This window comes from Lissotriton helveticus, chromosome 11, assembly GCF_964261635.1.
Source record: "Lissotriton helveticus chromosome 11, aLisHel1.1, whole genome shotgun sequence".
NCBI lineage: Eukaryota > Metazoa > Chordata > Amphibia > Caudata > Salamandridae > Lissotriton > Lissotriton helveticus.
Window position 1 is genome coordinate 193,768,401 of NC_136072.1, and position 6,000 is coordinate 193,774,400.

At 47.1% G+C, this 6,000-nt stretch overlaps 1 long non-coding RNA gene across 1 annotated transcript; it reads right to left on the bottom strand.

The window, feature by feature from the left end:
• Positions 1-1,365: 1,365 nt before the first annotated feature.
• On the bottom strand, positions 1,366-3,970 carry LOC144791272 (uncharacterized). The gene is made up of 3 exons (XR_013602346.1): positions 3,759-3,970; positions 3,384-3,481; positions 1,366-1,434 (listed from the first exon to the last, which is right to left on the bottom strand). It is a non-coding gene; the product is annotated as an uncharacterized LOC144791272 (long non-coding RNA).
• Positions 3,971-6,000: the final 2,030 nt, after the last annotated feature.

Below are 6,000 nucleotides of genomic sequence, written 5' to 3' on the forward strand. Positions count from 1 at the left end.
GCTATAGTTGCATCGCGCCCGCGACGCGACTCTAGAGATGCGCCCCTCTTTCGTCACGAGATGCGTCACGCATCTGCCTACCCTTGCGCCAGGGTTTGCCGCATTGTAATTGCGGCGCATCTGCCGTGACGCAAGGTTAGTTTTGCGTTACGCATTTGTTCTGGTGCACATCTGGAGGTGTCCAGCTCAGAACTCGTAAGTATGCCCCTAAGTGTCAGATTAGCAATTACCTGCGCATCCCTGCAAAGTGTGCGGCACGCCAGCACCACCCATGGTGCGCCGTATTTACAATGCGGCACACCATGGTCCCAAAACATCACCGAAGCGTTACGCATCGGTGCCGTAAAGGCGGCTCATTGATGGAGTTGCGTTGCAACGATGGCGCAGCTCCAGCAATGCTGCGTCAAGCCGTAAGTCTGCTTCATGCAGGCGCAGGGTTTCAGTGACGCATCATTGTCCTAAATGACTGATTGAAATTTTATATATTCCCCATAGCCACTTTTAGCATGCGTTCCTGCGCAGGAACGCCCTCCCTTGCGCTGGAACGCTCCCTTATGGCGCAGGGCTTTAGAATGGGATGCATCTCCCATATGCGTCACGTTGTTAATATACGCCACACCATGGCGCCTCTCTTGTTGTGGCGCTGCGTCACAAAAGTGACACAAGAACGGAGCAAAAGAGCTGCAAGGGGCTTGTAAATCTGCCCCTAGAGTAGAGGCTCAGGTGCAGTCCTTCCTTTGTAGCCCTCTTTTTGACTGAAATAGTTTGTTCTTGTTCTTTCTAAATGTTTGATTTGGTTGACAAGGACATCGACAAGCAGCAATCATCAATGTTTTCTGTTCATTCTTTCATGTTGTACGTCAGGTCCGCCCAGGGGCAAGCGGACAGAAAAAGCGGATGGAGTGACTCCAAAGGAGGAGGATGCAGGCCAGGGCGGCGAGTGCTCCTTTGCTGGCCCCAGTAAGTTTTCATTTAAATATAGAGGACCTATTGTTGTCCAAGCGTTCCTAATTGAATTTTTTCGAAATAGTGTTTAGATAGGAGCAAAATCAATAATACTACTGTTGCAGGGACAATTCTCCACAAACCGAACTATGGACACCAAAGACCAGAGTAATAATATTTCAGAGTGGCGTGTTTGGCACACCGTATAAACCTGGTAGTGTCAGCGGCACGGACTCCTCCTTGCAAAAATTGCAAAACCTTTCGCTCAGTCACTCTAGTCTGGAGGACCAAAAACCACAGAGTCTATTCAAGTTTAAAAGCTTTATTAAAAGTTTAAGTAAACACATATATTAAAATAAAGTTAGTTGGAAATGGAAAAGTGCTTGGTGCTGAGTTGATGAGTAATGGAACCCATTTCTTGTGGTCGAGCCGAGCTTTCACCTGGTTTGAAGTTGATGTTGCTCTTGTCCTTAGAAGTCCAGTTTCTGTCTGTTCAGAGAAAAATGGTGTGTGTTAAAATTAAGCAAGCATCCATCAATTATGTCAAAAAAATGCAGCAAGACAACAGCCTTCCCTGGAAGGAGGGACATTTTTACTTTAGACTAGAGTAGACAGTCAATTACTTTTTCTGTTGTTTTCACATTCTTCATTCATACTTAGACCAACTACTAGTGAGTGGTGTAATCTAATATTCTTAAATCTACTTTGTAGGTGGAACATCTGGTGGCGGGGCCAGCTCGGATGTGGTAATAGTGATCGACTCCGAGTCCGAGGACCACTCTGGGGAGGAGGCGGCGCAAGAGGAGTCGGACCAAGAAGTACAGACTGTGAGGAAGGAGACAGTGGTGGTGGCGGGTACAGGTAAGCTGGATCATGGTACTATCTGACTCTTAGATAGCATTTGATGTGTATCTACAGAGAGTAGACGGTCACTGGATGAACTACGAACATACTATGAAATGTTTCCAGGGGGGGGTGCAACATCATCACCATCTCCTGAGTCCTACTCCTGACATGATTGATAGTGTGGTTTGTGGCCAAGGGCCGCACCGAAGGGGGCAGGGTCGGTGGGGGAGGGGGGTGTATCTAGAGCAACAAAACAAAATATGACCATGAAATTGAAATCATGCCCCTGCAGCGGATGCCTTCGTCCACTGAGCCACCAGACCTGGCATACACATTACACACATCTTTCTTTCTCTCTCCCCCTCCCTCTCTCTCTGTCTCCCTCCCTCATCCTCCCTCTGTCACCCTCTGGCTCCCTCCCTCTCTCTCTCTCTCCTTCTGTCTTCCTCTCTCTCTGTCTCTGCCTCTATCTGTCTGTCGGTCCCAGCCTGCTGTAACTACCATATTGTAATTTGTCACTGGGCCAGCACTGGATGGACCTGCGATCCAGGGGGGGGCAATCGCGCCCTCTCTTGCCCAACCCTGCGGACGCCCATGATATTGGCCTGAATAGTTTCTTTTGAACTGCGCTGGCTAGTTGCTAGTTGTACTGTGACAAAACTTCCTACTGAATCATTTTGTGTTAATCATATTCTTAAAGAGCATTGGTTACAGATTATGTCTTTCTTTCTTCATATAGTTGGTCATACTAAAACAAAACCAACAAGGAGTATGCTGGCTGTACTGGCCCGGCAACGGAGGCTGGATGCAACTGTTGCCCAATATCGGCGGCTGGTGGAACTGGAGGGGGACGACACGCAGTCCAGTACTTCCAATATAACATCTGCATCCTCCTCAGTGACCCCACGTTCTGCCGGTCAGCGCAGTGCTCCAGCCAAACGGAGCCGTGCTGGCAGACGCCACCGCCGAGCAGCAAAGGCTGCACCTCACAGTACTGTAAAGGCTCGCTTGCGCCGAGCAATCCGCAGAGTGTCGGACCTGGAGGCGGAGGTCCGGAAATGGAAAGAGTACCAACATTTGGTGGAGGGCCTCCGTTTAGATCACGCCACCCTCCGAGAGCAATACGATGCCCTGGCCCTAAGGCATGATGCCCTGGAGGCCAAAGTTAACAACACCATGCATCCCTAGAGTGTCCCTTGCCCTTTTTTTAGTGACTTTTGGGGGGTGGGAATTGGGAGTTGGGTTTTTTGGGGACTTTTGATGGACTATTTATTTGTTGGGGTTAGGGAGGGTCTTGTGGGAGATTATTTTGTTAGGGATATAAAAATATACTTTTTCAAACTTTATCTGAGCATATCTTTTTTTTTACTACTTTTGAGCCTGGTGGGTGGTGGTTTTGCAGTAAGTTCGTTTTACTGAACACTGTCATCGTGTTGGTTCACGTGTAATTGGCCAAATGTTTTCCAAAGTAAATGCCTGTCACAGAGTTTGTTAATTGAAGAGTCCTAGGACTTTACTACTAGTACCACTGTCACTCTCTCGCCTCTCCTAATACTCCATTATACTACCTCCCATCCAAACGCTTATCTTACCTGTAATTTGTGTTTGAGGGCTGGCTCCACTTGGAATTCACAGTGTCCTAAAGCGTTCTGCAGCAGGGCCCCAACTGGAGTTTCCCGGCGTGGATTTTCTGCAAAACAAAAGCAATCAACATTAGAAATATGGCAGCGGTGCTCACAGACCCCAAAATCCTAGAAGCCCCACAGACAGCACCCCTAAGACAGGCAAGCGAGCAATAATAACGCCTAAACGTTCACGTGTAATTGGCCAAATGTTTTCCAAAGTAAATGCCTGTCACAGAGTTTGTTAATTGAAGAGTCCTAGGACTTTACTACTAGTACCACTGTCACTCTCTCGCCTCTCCTAATACTCCATTATACTACCTCCCATCCAAACGCTTATCTTACCTGTAATTTGTGTTTGAGGGCTGGCTCCACTTGGAATTCACAGTGTCCTAAAGCGTTCTGCAGCAGGGCCCCAACTGGAGTTTCCCGGCGTGGATTTTCTGCAAAACAAAAGCAATCAACATTAGAAATATGGCAGCGGTGCTCACAGACCCCAAAATCCTAGAAGCCCCACAGACAGCACCCCTAAGACAGGCAAGCGAGCAATAATAACGCCTAAACGTTCACGTGTAATAGGCCAAATGTTTTCCAAAGTAAATGCCTGTCACAGAGTTTGTTAATTGAAGAGTCCTAGGACTTTACTACTAGTACCACTGTCACTCTCTCGCCTCTCCTAATACTCCATTATACTACCTCCCATCCAAACGCTTATCTTACCTGTAATTTGTGTTTGAGGGCTGGCTCCACTTGGAATTCACAGTGTCCTAAAGCGTTCTGCAGCAGGGCCCCAACTGGAGTTTCCCGGCGTGGATTTCCTGCAAAACAAAAGCAATCAACATTAGAAATATGGCAGCGGTGCTCACAGACCCCAAAATCCTAGAAGCCCCACAGACAGCACCCCTAAGACAGGCAAGCAAGCAATAATAACGCCTAAACGTTCACGTGTAATAGGCCAAATGTTTTCCAAAGTAAATGCCTAACCAATTTCATCCCTTAATAGACCTTGCCAGCAATGGCCCAGCCAAGACCCGTAAACCCAAACGCAAAAAAGTCACACTTAGCAAAATGTATTTAAATGAGGACTCACTACTTCCAGACAGTCCCTCTTTAGGGGACTCGTCAACGTAAGTTTCTTCATTGTGCAGATTCCAGGCATCAGCATTACGGGAAATGGATAGGGTGAGTCTGGAGGAGGAGGATAGACGACCAGAACTGAGTTCTTGTCAACTAACTGTTGTGAACCTGAGGAATGCTGCGGCATCAAAATCAAGACAGTTCTGCTGATGGGCTTGTTGTTTGATTGGTTGATTACAGTTTTGTTGTGAATGTGATGAAGCACTTGCTAAAAAAAGAAAGACAGACACACAGGAATAAAAGTGAATAAGGACTAATGTTAAAGTTAATGAATCATTGACTCATTTTCAGAACTCGCTGTCAGGGAAGCAGAGCTCGTCCTCAAACTCTGCAAATTGAGTCGGTAGTACTTCTGGTAACTGAGGAGAACTTTCCTCAGGTAGGTCGGTGTCCTCTTCTTCCTGCGTGCATTCTCGTACTTTGTAATCTGGTGGTATGAAGTGCTGGTTCATCTTTATCATGGTGAGCTGCTCCACATTTGCGGGCAAGAGGCGGGACCTTTTGCAAGTCACAATGCCACCAGCAGAACCAAAAACACATTCTGAAGACACGCTTGCGAGTGGGCAAGACAAGTAATTGATAGCCAGGTTGGTGAGCTCTCGCCATATGTTTCTTTTCCCATGCCAATACGCCAATGGGTCCTCAGTAATATTGACCGCTGTTGAGTCATCCAGATAGGCCTGCACCATTGAAAGAATGTCCTCCCGAATTCCTGTACTTTGCACTTCTGTGTCCTTTCTGGGACAAGGAAACCCTAGCTCACTTAGCCAATCCGCTTCAGACATATCGCCTGGGCCTGGTGCAGATGATACGGTTGCTGGTGTGGTTAACGGCTCAGAGGAAAAGTCACTCACTTCTGCCACAGGCACAGATGCAGAAGTGTTTTTTTGGGACGCCTGATGGCCTGCTGATTCACTAGTAGTACTGTCTTCTACAGTTTCCTTCCGCTCTCTTTCAAAACGAATGGCTGACTGAACTAGCCAACCTTTGTACTCTGTAACATCTGATGTTTCAAAAGGAATTATTACTTTGCCAAACAATGGCTTTTTGTAACGTGGATCCAGAATAGTAGCACAAATGTAGTGCTGTTGTTTCTTGATATTTACAAGCCGTTTATTGCTAACTAGGCGTTGTAATAATCTCTGCGCCAACTCATATGCTTCATTCTTTCCAGCATCTTTTAATTCTGAAGACACCACCTTGACTTGGTGCTCGAGCTTCAGCAACAATGGGATAGCTTTGCTCAAAGAACAGTCCTCCCTGCTGACGTCACGCGTGAAGACTTCAAAAGGACGAAGCATGTCTGTCAGGCTTTTAACTAGCTGCCATTGCTCCACCGCTAGCATCATTTCTGTCGTATCACCACCCAGGTTGTAGAAATACTCATTGACTACTGGAAACAGCTCATGCAGACGCTCAAGCATGTAGAAGGTTGAGTTCCAACGTGTTG